Source organism: Arachis stenosperma, chromosome 3 (assembly GCF_014773155.1).
Source record: "Arachis stenosperma cultivar V10309 chromosome 3, arast.V10309.gnm1.PFL2, whole genome shotgun sequence".
In the NCBI taxonomy this organism is placed as follows: Eukaryota; Viridiplantae; Streptophyta; class Magnoliopsida; order Fabales; family Fabaceae; genus Arachis; species Arachis stenosperma.
Genome location: NC_080379.1, coordinates 133234712 through 133249362, shown reverse-complemented (window position 1 = coordinate 133249362; position 14651 = coordinate 133234712).

The following is a 14651-nucleotide window of genomic DNA, read 5'->3' as shown; positions in this document are numbered from 1 at the left end:
TGACCGAGATCGACCTACAATTTCAGGTAACCCTCGGAACATTGGCGCCGTTGCCGGGGAACCTGGAAATCATCCCAACACCATGGCGGACAACCATGACAATGACCACGACTCAGGTTTGGAAGATAGAACGCCACACAAGAACACGGATGCTATACTTAAAAATACTCCAGAATCCAACGGGGACAAAAATTCAACAAATCCAGGGGGCGATAGAAGCACTTCAAAATCGATTGAAGCAACTTGAGGAAGAAGCCCAACATCAACGCGAAAACGAAGAGGATCTACATTGGGAGATAAGGCGGCGCCGAGAATTAGAAGATAAGCTTATGAAACTCGAAGCTGATCTCAAAACTAAAGCTACTCGACCCTCCACAGAGGATAGCTCTCATAAAGATCGAGATCCATTCACCAGGAAAATTATGAAGACCAAAATCCCAAAAGATTTCAAACTTCCGGATATGACTCTATATGACGGCACCTCGGACCCCAACCACCATCTCAGCAACTTCAGAAGTAGAATGTACCTCACTGATGCCTCAGATGCAGTTCGCTGCAAAGCCTTTCCAACAACTCTTACCAAGACAGCCATTAGATGGTTTGACAACCTACCTCCAAAATCCATCTCGAGTTTCGACGATCTGGCCAAAAAGTTCCTGGCCCGATTTTTCATACAAAAGGACAAAGCCAAACACGCACCCAGCCTACTAAGGATTAAGCAAGGAGATCGGGAGAGTCTTCGCAACTACATGAAAAGATTCAACAAAACATGCATGGACATACAAAGTCTACCAACAGAAGCTGCCATCATGGGCCTCATAAATGGCCTACGAGAAGGACCATTTAGCCAATCTATATCAAAGAGGTACTCGGCATCCCTAGACGAAGTACAAGAAAGGGCGCAGAAGTACATCAACATGGAGGAAAATTCTCGATTTGGCGAAGCCTCGAGGTTCGGTTCTGCCTACCGAGATAAAGAATCCAAGAAAAAAGAAGATCGCTCCGGAGAGAAAATAAAAAATATCATAACTACACCCCTCTTAGGGTATCCTTGGTAGATATTTACAAAGAAGTTTGCCATACGGAAAAATACCCCCAGCTCGGCCACTTAAAGGCAAAAGGGGAGGAGGAAACCGGAACGAATATTATGAGTATCATCGAGTCCGAGGACATTCCACCAACGAATGCTTTGACTTGAAAAATGTCATAGAGAAATTAGTTAGGGAAGGAAAACTAGATCGGTTCCTGGCCAATCGGGACGAAGAACCAAGAAAAAGAAGAAGGGATGAAGATGTCGGACGATCTGAACGATCACCCCGCACACCGGAAAGACATGTCCACGTGATACACGGCGGATTTGCTAGAGGAGGAATCTCCAAGTCATCCTGCAAGCGACACCCCAAAGAAGTATACCACGTCGAAGGCAAGAAAGTAGTGCCAAACATCCCAGCAATCACGTTTACCAAAGAAGATGCATCCGGAATCATCTCAGGACACGACGACCCCATGGTCATCACAATTATATTGGCAAACGCCAACCTCCACCGTACATTAATTGATCAAGGAAGCTCCGCCGACATTCTATTCAAAACTGCCTTCGACAAGCTCGGCCTAGAAGAAAAAGAGCTAAAAGCATACCCGAACAGCCTATTCGGACTTGGGGACATCCCAGTACAGCCACTAGGATACGTATCGTTACACACAACCTTTGGAAAGGGGAACCAATCCAAAACACTTAAGATAGACTATATTGTGGTCGACGTAAGCTCAGCCTACAATGCCTTAATAGGTCAAACGACGTTAAATCAACTCGGAGCAATAGTTTCAACTCTACATCTATGTATGAAATTCCCAACTACAGAAGGGATAGCTACAATAAAAGCATATCAAAAAATGGCGCGTCGCTATTCTAACGAAAGTCTAAATCTCCGAGGCGAAGGAAGGGAGTTCCACACAATCGAACTCGGCGGAAATCAGAGACGAGAAGAACTCCGCCCACGACCCGAAGGAGAAATAGAAAGAGTTCAGATCGGAGATACCTCGGACAAAACAACTAATATTGGCACGATCCTGGAAGGAGACGCAAAAGAATCACTAATACGGTTTCTACGAGATAATGTTGATCTCTTCGCATGGAAAGCTGCCGACATGCTAGGCATAGATCCCGAACTAATGAGCCACAAGCTGGCAGTCTACCCGGGATCCCGGCCGATACAACAAAGACAAAGAAAACTCGGGCCAAAACGGTCTCAGGCTGTAGAAGAACAAGTACAAGCACTACTAGAGGCAGGATTCATAAGAGAAGTTAAATACCCACTATCGCTAGCAAATGTCGTCTTGGTGAAAAAGTCAAATGGGAAGTGGCGAATGTGCACTGACTACACCGACCTCAACAAAGCCTGCCCAAAAGACCCTTATCCACTCCCAAGCATCGATGCTCTAGTAGATGCCTCATCAGGATATAAGTATCTCTCGTTCATGGACGCATACTTCGGGTACAACCAGATCCCAATGTATCCACCGGATCAAGAAAAAACCTCATTTCTCACACCAAAAGCGAATTATTGCTACATCGTAATGCCTTTCAGCCTTAAAAATGCGGGAGCCACTTATCAAAGGCTAATGAATAAAGTCTTCTCAAATCACATCGGAAAAATCATGGAGGTCTATGTGGACGACATGTTGATAAAGACACAAAGTGACGAAACATTACTAACCGACTTGGTTCAAGTGTTCGACACCATACGGAAGCACAACATGCGACTCAACCCGGCTAAATGCACCTTCGCAGTAGAAGTAGGTAAATTTTTGGGCTTTATGCTCACACAAAGAGGAATCGAGGCAAATCCAGATAAATGCCAGGCCATACTCAACATGAAAAGCCCAACCTGCGTCAAAGAGGTACAACAACTCAATGGGAGATTGGCAGCTTTGTCCAGATTCCTAGCAGGGTCAGCAATAAAGTCCATCCCCTTCTACGCTACCTTAAGGAAGGGAAAGAACTTCGAGTGGACAACGGAATGTGAGCAAGCCTTCCGAGACTTTAAAGAATTCTTGGGACAGCCCCCCATCCTATCTCGACTACGAGAGGGAGAACCATTCATACTGTACCTCGCAATAGGAAGTCGGGCAATAGCCTCAGCATTAATTAGAGAAGACGAAGGGGGACAATAACCCGTCTACTTCGTTAGTAAAGCACTACAGGGGTTAGAGCTGAACTACCAGAAAATAGAGAAGTTCGCCTACGCTCTGATACTTGCATCTTGACGACTTCGCCCGTACTTCCAAGCGCACACCATTAAAGTTCGGACCAACCAGCCCATAAAAGGAATATTACAGAAAACAGATCTAGCAGGAAGAATCCTACAGTGGGCAATCGAGTTGTCCGAGTTTGACCTCCAGTACGAGGCACGAACAGCCATCAAATCACAATACCTAGCCGACTTCATTGCAGAATTCATAGATACCATGGAAATCCCCATAGAGTGGAACATATACATGGACGGTTCCTCAAATAAAGCTGAAAGCGGTGCAGGTGTGATAATCGAAAGCAACCAAGGAACCCAACTTGAGCTTTCCCTGAAATTCGGATTCTCGGCCTCAAACAACCAAGCGGAATATGAAGCATTATTAGCTGGTTTGAAGCTGGCTAGGGAAGTTGGAGCTCAGAAACTCAACATCTACAGTGACTCACAAGTCATCACCTCGCAAATAGCGGGAAGCTACCAAGCCAAAGATCCTACCATGAAAAAATATTTGGATAAAACCAAAGAACAGCTCGGACAACTCGGGGAATATAGGATTTACCACATACCCCGTGAGCAAAATGCCCGAGCTGACGCACTCTCAAAGCTAGCCAACACCAAACCAGGGTGCAACAATAGAAGCCTCATCCAAGAAATACTGCAGAACCCATCAATATCAGAAGAAGAAAAAATCCTTGCCATAACAGGTCGGGATCAAGGATGGATGACCCCCATAATTAACTACCTCAAAACAGAAGCGCTCCCCACAGATGAAAAGGAGGCAAAGAGGTTAAAAAGGGAGGCACAGTACTACACTATCATAAATAACATCCTATACAAAAGAGGGATCTCAACACTATTGTTAAAATGCGTACCGACCTCCAACACAAAAGAAGTCTTGGAGGAAGTACACAGCGACATTTGTGGTAATCATCTCAGAGCGCAAGCTCTCACCAAAAAGGTACTCCGAGCAGGATTCTATTGGTCAACTCTACAAAAAAGAAGCTACAGAATTTGTAAAGACATGTCCACCGTGTCAGAAGCATGCCAACTTTCACATCGCCCCGCCAGAAAAACTCATTAGTGTGACCTCACCCTGGCCATTTGCAAAATGGGGACTCGATCTTCTCGGACCCTTCCCACAGGGATCGGGACAAGTAAAATTCCTCAAAGCAGAGGTAGACTATTTCACGAAATGGATAGAGGCAGAACCCCTAGCCAATGCCACTGCTCAAAGAAGCCGGAAATTCCTATATAGGAACATCGTTACAAGATTTGGGGTCCTATACTCCATCACCACAGACAATGGCACCCAATTCACAGATGCAGGCTTCAGAAAGTTAGTGGCCGACTTGAATATAAAACACCAGTTCACTTCCGTCGAACGCCCCCAAGCCAATGGACAGGCCGAGGCAGCCAACAAAGTCATATTGGCCGGGCTAAAACGAAGATTACAAGAAGCAAAGGGAGCTTGGGCCGAGGAACTTCCACAAGTCCTATGGGCGTATCGAACAACTCCACATTCCACTACAAACGAATCCCCATTTCGACTAGCATACGGAGTGGAGGCAATGATTCCAATAGAAGTTGAAGAAGGATCTCCCCGAGTAGTCCACTACAATGAACAAACCAACTCTCAACTTCAAAGAGAAGAGCTCGACCTACTCCCGGAAATCCAAGAAAGAGCTCGGATCAGAGAAGAAGCACTAAAGCGGCGAATGGCTTCCAGATATAATCAAAGGGTAGTGCCAAGAGGTTTCGCTGAGAATGATCTCATCTTAATCCGAAATGATATTAGAATAACTCAACCCGGGGAAGGAAAGCTGGCAGCCAACTGGAAAGGACCCTACCGAGTCACAGAGGTACTTGGGAAGGGCTACTATAGACTGTCCAAACTCGAGGGACGAGAACTCCTTAGATCATGGCACGCTTGTAACCTAAGAAGGTACTATAGTTAGATAAAGGTCTCATCACAAGATGCACTCTTTTTCCTGAAAAGGTTTTTTAATGAGGCGTCAAGATTGAGATTTAATCCGACTTAAGGGTATGAAAAACTCCCGCCTGTATATATTTGCACTTTCTTTAAATAAAATACATTTCAGATATTCTACAAAGTTCTCAAGACGCATTAATCTGAAGCATTCATCGTCCAATTATAAAGCAATGGATCAAATAGAAAGTGAAGAACAGATTCACTATACGATCTGGATAGGAATAATCGACTGACAAAGGTGAAAACGCGATTCACCTAAAGGTCAATTAAACCAGGACAGAAACCACAATCTATAAATCGGCAAAAGATGAACACAGAATAATGCAAGAAGTTATCGAAAGTGATCCCAAAAAAGAACCTGACGAGGTCTTATGGATTGCTATATAATAACTTAAAAAAGACTGGCCGACATTAAAAAGTCGGACCAACCCAGTCCAAGTTATCAGCAAATCCCTGGAAAGAGGTCTGGCCAACCCTATTAAAGAGGAATTGCTATAACTTAGAAGAGACCGACCTAACGAAGTTGGTTTCCTACAAAATAAAGTTGTAAAAGTAATCCCTGAAAGAGACCTAACAAAGGTCCAAGAAAGAGGATTACAAAAACAACTTAGAAGAGATCGACCTAACGAAGTCGGTTTCCTACAAAATAAGTTGTAAAAGTAATCCCTGAAAGAGACCTAACAAAGGTCCAAGAAAGAGGATTACAAAAACAACTTAGAAGAGATCGACCTAACGAAGTCGGTTTCCTACAAAACAAGTTGTAAAAGTAATCCCTGAAAAAGACCTAACAAAGGTCCAAGAAAGAGGATTACAAAAACAACTTAGAAGAGATCGACCTAACGAAGTCGGTTTCCTACAAAACAAGTTGTAAAAGTAATCCCTGAAAGAGACCTAACAAAGGTCCAAGAAAGAGGATTACAAAAACAACTAGGAAAAGATCGATCTAACGAAGTCGGTCTCCTACAAAGATAAGTTATAAAAGTAAACCCTTAAAGAGACCTGGCAAAGGCCCAGAAAAGAGGATTACAAAAATAACTTAGAAAGGGACCAACATAAAGAAATTGGTTATAAGGCGCTAAAAATACAAAATAAAAGCGAGGAAACCGAAAAAAAAGTTGGACCCCCACAAGTCACGACCTCAAAAGGAGCCAAGCTACAAACAAAAGTACGAAAGCAAACTAAAGAGGCCAAGCAGCAAGATTCCAACAGACACCCTGCTAAAGCACGATGAAAGCATAGTATGATAAAGCTTCAAAGAGGCCACCGAAATCAACCCCAGAGAAACCATTTTGTTTTCAAAATAAAGTTGCTAAAAATAGCAACTAGAGTATCGACAGTCAATAAAACATCATTCACAAAAACAAGTTCAAAAGCCCACAAACCAGGCTATTTACACAAATATTCAGAAAAAAGATCAGCTAAGATCAGGAGCCTTCCTGGCAGCATCAGTACGGGGAGAAGGAGGGCGAGTCTGAAGGGGCACAACATCTACAGTTTCATCATCCCGGTTCAGAATCTGGCAATCCGGATTAGACATAACAGGAGGAATCGAGGAGGTCGACACCTTAAGAGAAGGCACTGGGGGAGGGTCAGCATCATCATCATCCTGGTCATCAGGGACAATTTTACCATCCCTCACAACATTGTCCAGGCTGACAAGAGTCAAGTCTGCATCAGGGGCAACAATTCGGAACTGCTCCGTTAGGTTTTCAGAGGCAGCAGTTACGCTGCCCACAAGGTGACCCTGAAGCTCGCCATAATTAGCCCGAGCAGTTTCCAACTCATCCCGGAGGCACATTAATTCCCTATAGGCTGAGACATAGTTATCCTTATGCTTCAGGGCCATGTCCTCAGCCAGCTTCAAAGAAGCAGCCAGGGCAATAGAGCTGGCCTTCTTACCCTCCAGCTCCTTCTCCACCTTCGCCAACTTCACCTCCAACTCCTCCTTCAGACCCTTGATTCGATCAAATTCGGACTTGGCCTCCTCCATGAAGGATTTTATAGCATGAATCAGAATCCTCTGAACTGTTCAGAAAATAACCGCACCCATATGAGCCATCTTCACACTATTTTTTGTGATAAAATCCAAATGTTGAAGAAGAGACACGTCGTCCATGAAAAGCCCACCATAGGGGGCAATTTGCTGGTCAACAAACTCGATAGCATCAAAGTCCGGGGCATCCAGATTAAAAGGCTCGGATGTTTTTTGCTTCTTTAAGGGAGGGACACCAGAAGCAGCGGCAGAAGTCTGAGGAGGATCGACCTGATGAAACCAAGGAGTAGGAATTACTTTCCTCGGCCCAAGGGAACTCGGCACAGGAGGCTTCACGGGAACATGTGAAGATCCCTCGCCGGCCACCTTGGCCGAGATGTTCAGAGCAGCAGTTGCCTTCTTTGCCCTTTTGAAGGCCTTCATGGAGTCGTTGTTCTTTGACATCTCTGCAAATACAAAATCAGCCACAACAAAGAGTTACAAAAGAGGAAAGAAAAAAACAAACAAGTATAGAAACAAGTCAGACAAATAGACAAACAAATACCCAAAGCAGTCCGAACCAAGGACGGATCATTCAAAAATCTTTTTGTATCAAGATGGGGTGGTTTCCCCCAGAGATCCTCAAGAACAACTATAAAAGCGCGTTCGACATCATCAAGTATCTCCCAAGTGTAGCGAGACACTCTTACATCCTTCTGCCACTCTAGAGGGAAGGATGGCTCATCATTTTCATCAAGAAAAAAGGGGTGGGCCCCCTCGACAGCTCGAACTTTAAAGAAGTAGTTCTTGAAGTCCTTAAAGGACTCATCATACATCGCAAACACTTTATGGCCCTGGGCGGACCGGAAAGAAACCCAAGAAGCTTTCTTTTTTGAAGAACCGCCAAGCTTGGCAGAAACAAACAAGTAAAGAAAAAGAGTCTGGGAAGGTGTTACATCTAGTTCACGGCAGAGAAGTTGAAAAATTTTAATAAAACCCCAGGAATTGGGGTGAAGCTGGGATGGAGCAATATTACACGACCACAACAGGTCGGTCTCAAAAGCAGTAAAAGGAAAGGTAACATTCAACTGGCTGAAGAAGTATTCATAGGCATAGAAGAAGGGACGCTCCCTCTCAACAGAAGTCGGAAAACAAACTTTATCATCAGAATCAGGAGCAACAAGCTCGTAATCCTCCTCATGGGCATTGTTACCACAAATCCTATGGCGCTTCCTCAGCTTTGTGCAAAACTCAGCGTCCACAATAGAAACACACAACAAAACAAGGGAGTCCAGCCAATCGGACATCCCCTCGGGAACTCTGGAAGACATCTCTACAATGTTATTGCGAGAAGACATGAGGCCAACTAATCCTACAAGTAAAAAAAGAAGATGAGGTTACTAAAAACATCTCGGACAAGGGAGAAAACAACTCAATACAATACAGGCGAAACAAACAGAAAAGGAAAACCCCAAGACTCAAACCAAAAGCCCTGGGGCATCCTTTGGAGGCAATAATCAAGCAAGGTTTCTAGGAAAATCTACAGCTCCCACCCTAGTATTTTTCAAACAAGAAAAAGACTTCAAACAAGCAAGCATTTTCAGAAGCATAAGTCATCACAGTTTACCAAGCAAAAAAGCATTTCCAAAACGTCAAAACGCGCCAAGTAGAAGTCGCTAAAGGTACGAACTTTCTCAAAATTAGAAACAAAAGCAATCAAGCAAAGCTAGGAATAGATGCAGATTCTCTATCAGAAGCAACAACAAAACCCTAGAAAGCCTCGATGAAAATGCCAAAAGAGCGCACGAAAGAAAGCCAAGGAAAACACATTTACAGCGACAAACAAACGCAAGATCACGAAAAGGTTCAAACTTTCAAACATGCAAATTCAAAGCTTCACCAAAAAACTAAAAGTGAAGCCGCGAAAGAAGCAAGAAAGTTAGTACCAACCTGAAAAAAGCAGCAGGCTTCGAGGAAGTGGAAGAGGGAAGGCGAAAATCTGGAATCGCTCTCTCAAAAGTAAAAGAGAAGACACGAGCAAAAGCAACGTCGCTGGGCTGAAACGCGGAACTGTAAAACTCCAGGCAGAGGCTTTAGAAAAATCAAACAACGCCGCAACACAAAGAAAAGTTGAAAGCGAGAGAAATGCGAAGAAGTTACGAAAAGAGCGAAGGAGAGAAACCGTTTCTGGATTTTTCAAAATCAAGATAAAAGAGCCAAAGGGAAACGGGGCAATTAATGTTAAAATTAATGTAGGCATTAAACCCTCACACGTTTCCAAAGCGCCGATATAAAAGCGCGCACTTTTAAGAAGAAAAACGTTCTACATTCAAAAGCTTCTACAAAGGAATCGACAAAATACTTGAGTTCGGCTTCACTAAAGAAGGACCGAAGTCAAGGACTCGACCTCAAAAAGAAGACTGAGCTCAAGCAGGGGCACTGTTCATACCCTGGGTCGAGCTGTCCGACCCGGGATGTTCGACAGACAAAGCGACCGACCTCTTCAGGTCAGGACAACCCGACCTCTTCCCAAAAGAGCTCGGTCAAGTCCCCAGAAAGCCCAAAGAAGGGACCAAATAGAGGAACACGCCCCAAATCCTAAGGCAGCCCAAGCTTACAGAAAGAAGGGCGGTTCCCTTAAAGATAAAGATGACCTCACTCAAAGATAAGATAAAGATAAAGATAAGATAACTAACTTATCTTATCCACAGAAGGCCACATCTCACCATTATAAATACACTGGAGCACCCAGGTATAACTCATATTCTGATTCTACTCAATACCTGCTTAATACCCTTGCTAACTTAAGCATCGGAGTCCCTTGCAGGTACCCCCACCCTTCGGTGATAAAGGATCAGCAGCACTCTCAGTTCCACAAGTCGGACACACCAGCTCCGGCCGCTATACACCTGCCGGACACGTCGGCTCCGACCAACACAGAAGATCTCGACCGAGATCGACCTACAGTTTCAGGTAACCCTCGAAACACCAACCATCAATCAAACAACAACAGACCTTACCACAATCCACCTCATATATCATATCCTTCCAACCAAACCACCATGAAGACACATTAACCCCAACCTTCCAACCATGCGAAATCAGAGGCAACTTTGAGAGAGTAAAGACTGTAATAGCACAGCTATCATCACAGCTCACAGGGGCTATCTCCACCATTTTGGAAAGGCAAGCACAAGCTGAAAAGAAGATAGATGCCAACCAAGAAGAATATAGGTCAAATTTGAATAACCAAGGTGCATCAATTTCAAAACTGGAAGCACATGTGGGGTTCCTATCCAAGCAAATCCCAATGCCTACACACACATTTCCAAGCGACTCCATGGCCAACCCAAGAGGGGAGTGCAAGGCCATCACACTTAGAAGTAGAAAAGTGGTAGAAGCTGCCACCCAAACCAGGAGAACCACGAAGAAGAAGCTGCAGAAAAGCCTGAAAATAAGAAGAAAGAAGAGGCCCCTAGCCCATCTTCACCAAAGCCAATCTTGAAGCCTTATGTGCCAAAGGCACCATACCCATAAAGGCTAAGGAAGGATGAAAAGGATGGCCAGTTTTCTAGATTCTTGGAAATCTTCAAAAAGCTCCAAATCAACATACCATTTGCTGAAGCACTGGAGCAAATGCCCCTCTACGCAAAGTTCTTGAAGGAGCTTATGACAAGAAAAAGAAATTGGGGAGAAAAGGAGATTGTAGTCCTAACCGAGGAGTGTAGTGCCATCATACAAAAGAAACTCCCCCAGAAAATGAAAGACCCAGGGAGTTTTCAAATCCCCTGCATCATAGGGGATATCACTATTGAAAAAGCCTTATGTGACTTGGAGGCTAGCATCAATCTCATGTCCTTGAACATGATGAGAATGATGAGAATTGAGGAAGCCAAGCCAACAAGAATGGCACTCTAACTAGCTGACAAAACATTCAAGTTTCCACATGGAGTAGTGGAAGATTTATTGGTGAAAGTGGGAGAATTCATCTTCCGAGCTGACTTTGTTGTGCTGGATATGGAAGAAGAGGCAAACACTTCAATTATCCTAGGAAGGCCATTCCTAGCTACTGCTGGAGCCATCATTGATGTGCAAAAAGGGGAACTAGTCTTGAGATTACATAAAGAGAAGATGGTCTTCAATGTCTTCAAGGCAATGAGTTATCCTAAGGAATCAATAAGAGAATGCATGATGGTGGACACCATAGAACAGATAGTCCAAGGAGTTTTGGAAGAAGAGCAATGTGAAGGAACTATGGAATTGGAGCAACAAGCACTACATGAAGAACCACCACAAAGGACCATGGAAAGTTCAATCATGACAAACCACAAAGACAACGATAAAGAAGAGGCACCAAAAATAGAGCTGAAAACCTTACCCCCCAAGTTTGAAATATGCATATCTGGGTGACAACAGCACCTACCCAGTGATCTCAACTCAAGCTTGAGTAAGGAATAAGAAGATGAACTCATCCAAGTGCTAAAACAACACAAGGATGCTATAGGCTGGACACTCACAGACTTAAAAGGGATCAGCCGCTCAAGATCTTACTTGAGGAGGGTGCTAAAGCCCTCAAGGCAACAACAAAGAAGGCTGAATCCAACTTTGAATGAAGTAGTCCAGAAGAAAGTGTTGAAGTTATGGCAAGCTGGGGTGATCTACCCCATCTCAGATAGCCATTGGGTGAGCCCAGTACAAGTAGTTCCAAAGAAAGGAGGAGTCACTGTTGTACCAAATGAGAAGAATGAGCTGACACCAACAAGAATAGTGACTGGTTGGCGCATGTGCATCGATTACAGGAAGCTCAATAAAGCCACCAGGAAGGACCACTTCCCCCTGCCATTAATGGACCAAATGCTTGAGAGGCTGGCTAGACATGAATACTACTGCTTTCTTAACGGTTATTCGGGTTACAACCAAATAGTTGTAGACCTAAAGGACTAGAAGAAAACTTCATTTACTTGTCCATATGGTGTTTTTGCTTATAGGAGGATGCCTTTTGGATTGTGCAATGCACCTGCAACATTCCAAAGGTGCATGCTCTCCATATTTTCAAACATGATTGAAAGATTCATTGAGGTGTTTATGGATGACTTCTCTGTATTTGGTAACACATATTCTGATTGCTTACATCACTTAGCCTTGCTTACATCACTTAACCTTGTTTTAAATTGGGAAAAATGCCATTTCATGGTTACATAGGGGGTGGTCCTTGGTCATAAAATCTCAAAAAATGGCATAGAAGTGGACAGAGCAAAAGTGGAGGTGATTGAAAAGTTACCCCCACCTTGCAATGTCAAAGCAATTAGAAGCTTTTTGGGACATGCTGGTTTCTATAGGAGGTTTATTAGAGACTTCTCTAAGGTTGCCAAACCATTGAGCAACCTACTTGTCTCTAATGTGCCTTTTATTTTTGATAATGAATACATGTTAGCTTTTGAGGAACTTAAGAACAAACTTTCCTCTGCACCTATCATAGCACCACCATGTTGGGATCTACCCTTTGAGTTGATGTGTGATGCATCAAATTTTACTGTGGGTGCTGTTTCAGGACAGAGGAAGGATAAATTGGTGCATGTCATTTACAATGCCAGCAAGGTTCTTAATAAGAATCAAAGGAACTACACCACTACAGAGAAGGAATTACTTGCCATTGTCTTTGCTTTTGATAGATTTAGATCATATCTCATTGGTTCTAAAGTAATTGTATTCACTGATCATACAGCACTCAAATACTTGCTTACCAAACAAGAGTCCAAGCCAAGGCTAATAAGATGGATCCTGCTACTCCAAGAGTTTGACATTGAAATTAAGAATAGGAGTGGAGCAGAGAACAAAGTTGCTGACCACCTCTCAAGGATCCTATAAAAAGAAGAAGGAGCACACCATCTTGCAGTGAATGAAAGCTTCCCTGATGAGCAATTGATGATGATCAAAGAGACCCATTAGTTTGTTGACATAGCCAATTTCAAGGCCATTGGGGAACTACCAACCAATATCAACAAACATATGAGGAGAAAGCTCATCAAAGATGCCAAATACTATATCTGGGATGAGCCATATTTGTTCAAGAAGTGTGTTGATGGGATCTTGAGGAGGTGTATATCCCATGGAGAAGGACAAGAGGTGCTTTGGCAATGCCATGGATTTGCATATGGAGGCCATTTTAGTGGAGAAAGAACAGTAGCCAAGGTGCTCTAATATGGATTCTACTGGCCAAGCATTTTCAAGGATACAAAGGACTTGGTGTCAAGATGTGATGAGTGCCAAAGGGCTAGCAACCTACCCAAAAAAATGAGATGCCACAAAGATTTATAATGGAGTTAGAACTATTTAATGTATGGGGGATTGACTTTATAGGGTCTTTCCCATCCTCCTACTCAAATAGTTATATACTTGTGGCTGTAGATTATGTGTCAAAGTGGGTAGAAGCTATTGCCACTGCAACAAATGACAACAAGGTTGTAATGAGCTTCTTAAGAAAGAACATTTTCAGCAGATTTGGAGTTCTCAAGGCACTCATTAGTGATGGAGGAACTCATTTCTGCAATAAACAACTGGAAGCACTCATTCTCAGATATGGAGTCAAGCACAAGGTGGCAACTCCTTTTCATCCACAGACCAATGGGCAAGCAGAGATCTCCAATAGGGAGCTAAAAAGAATTCTTGAAAAAACTGTTGGAAGCTCGAGGAATGACTGGTCTAAGAAGTTAGATGATACTTTATGGGCCCACAGGATAGCCTTGAAGACACCCATTGGGATGTCTCCATACCAATTGGTCTTTGGCGAGGCTTGCCACTTGCCAGTTGAGCTTGAACATAGAGCATTCTGGGCTCTAAAACTACTGAACTTTGATGAGCAAGCTGCTGGAGAAAAAAGGCTAAGGAAACTCAACGAGCTGGAGGAATTTAGGAACCAAGCATATGAGAATGCAAAGATATACAAAGAGAACACAAAAAGGTGGAATGATCAAAAGATAGCAAGGAGGGAGTTCACTGAAGGATAAAAGGTGTTATTGTACAATTCTAGACTTAGGTTCTTCCCTGGGAAGCTTAAGTCTAGATGGTCTGGACCCTTCACCATCATCAAAGTGTATCCCTATGGTCAAGTGGAACTCATGGAGGACAAAACACAAAGAACCTTCACTGCAAATGGCCATAGACTCAAGCACTATCTAGGGGACTCACTGGATGAAAGGAGAGTGAGCTACCACCTCAACTGAAAAAGGAAGAACGTCAAGCTAGTGATGATAAAGAAGCGCTAGTTGGGAGGCACCCCAACAATTTATATCCTTTTGATTTATTGCTTTATTAGAAGTAGATTGTGAATATTAGCTTAGGAAGTTAATTTCAGTTTTGATAGTTAGAATAGCTTTATGAATTAATTTGTCTCCTATTTTTGGAAGTGCAACTAGATGAAAGCATTTACTGATAATGATGA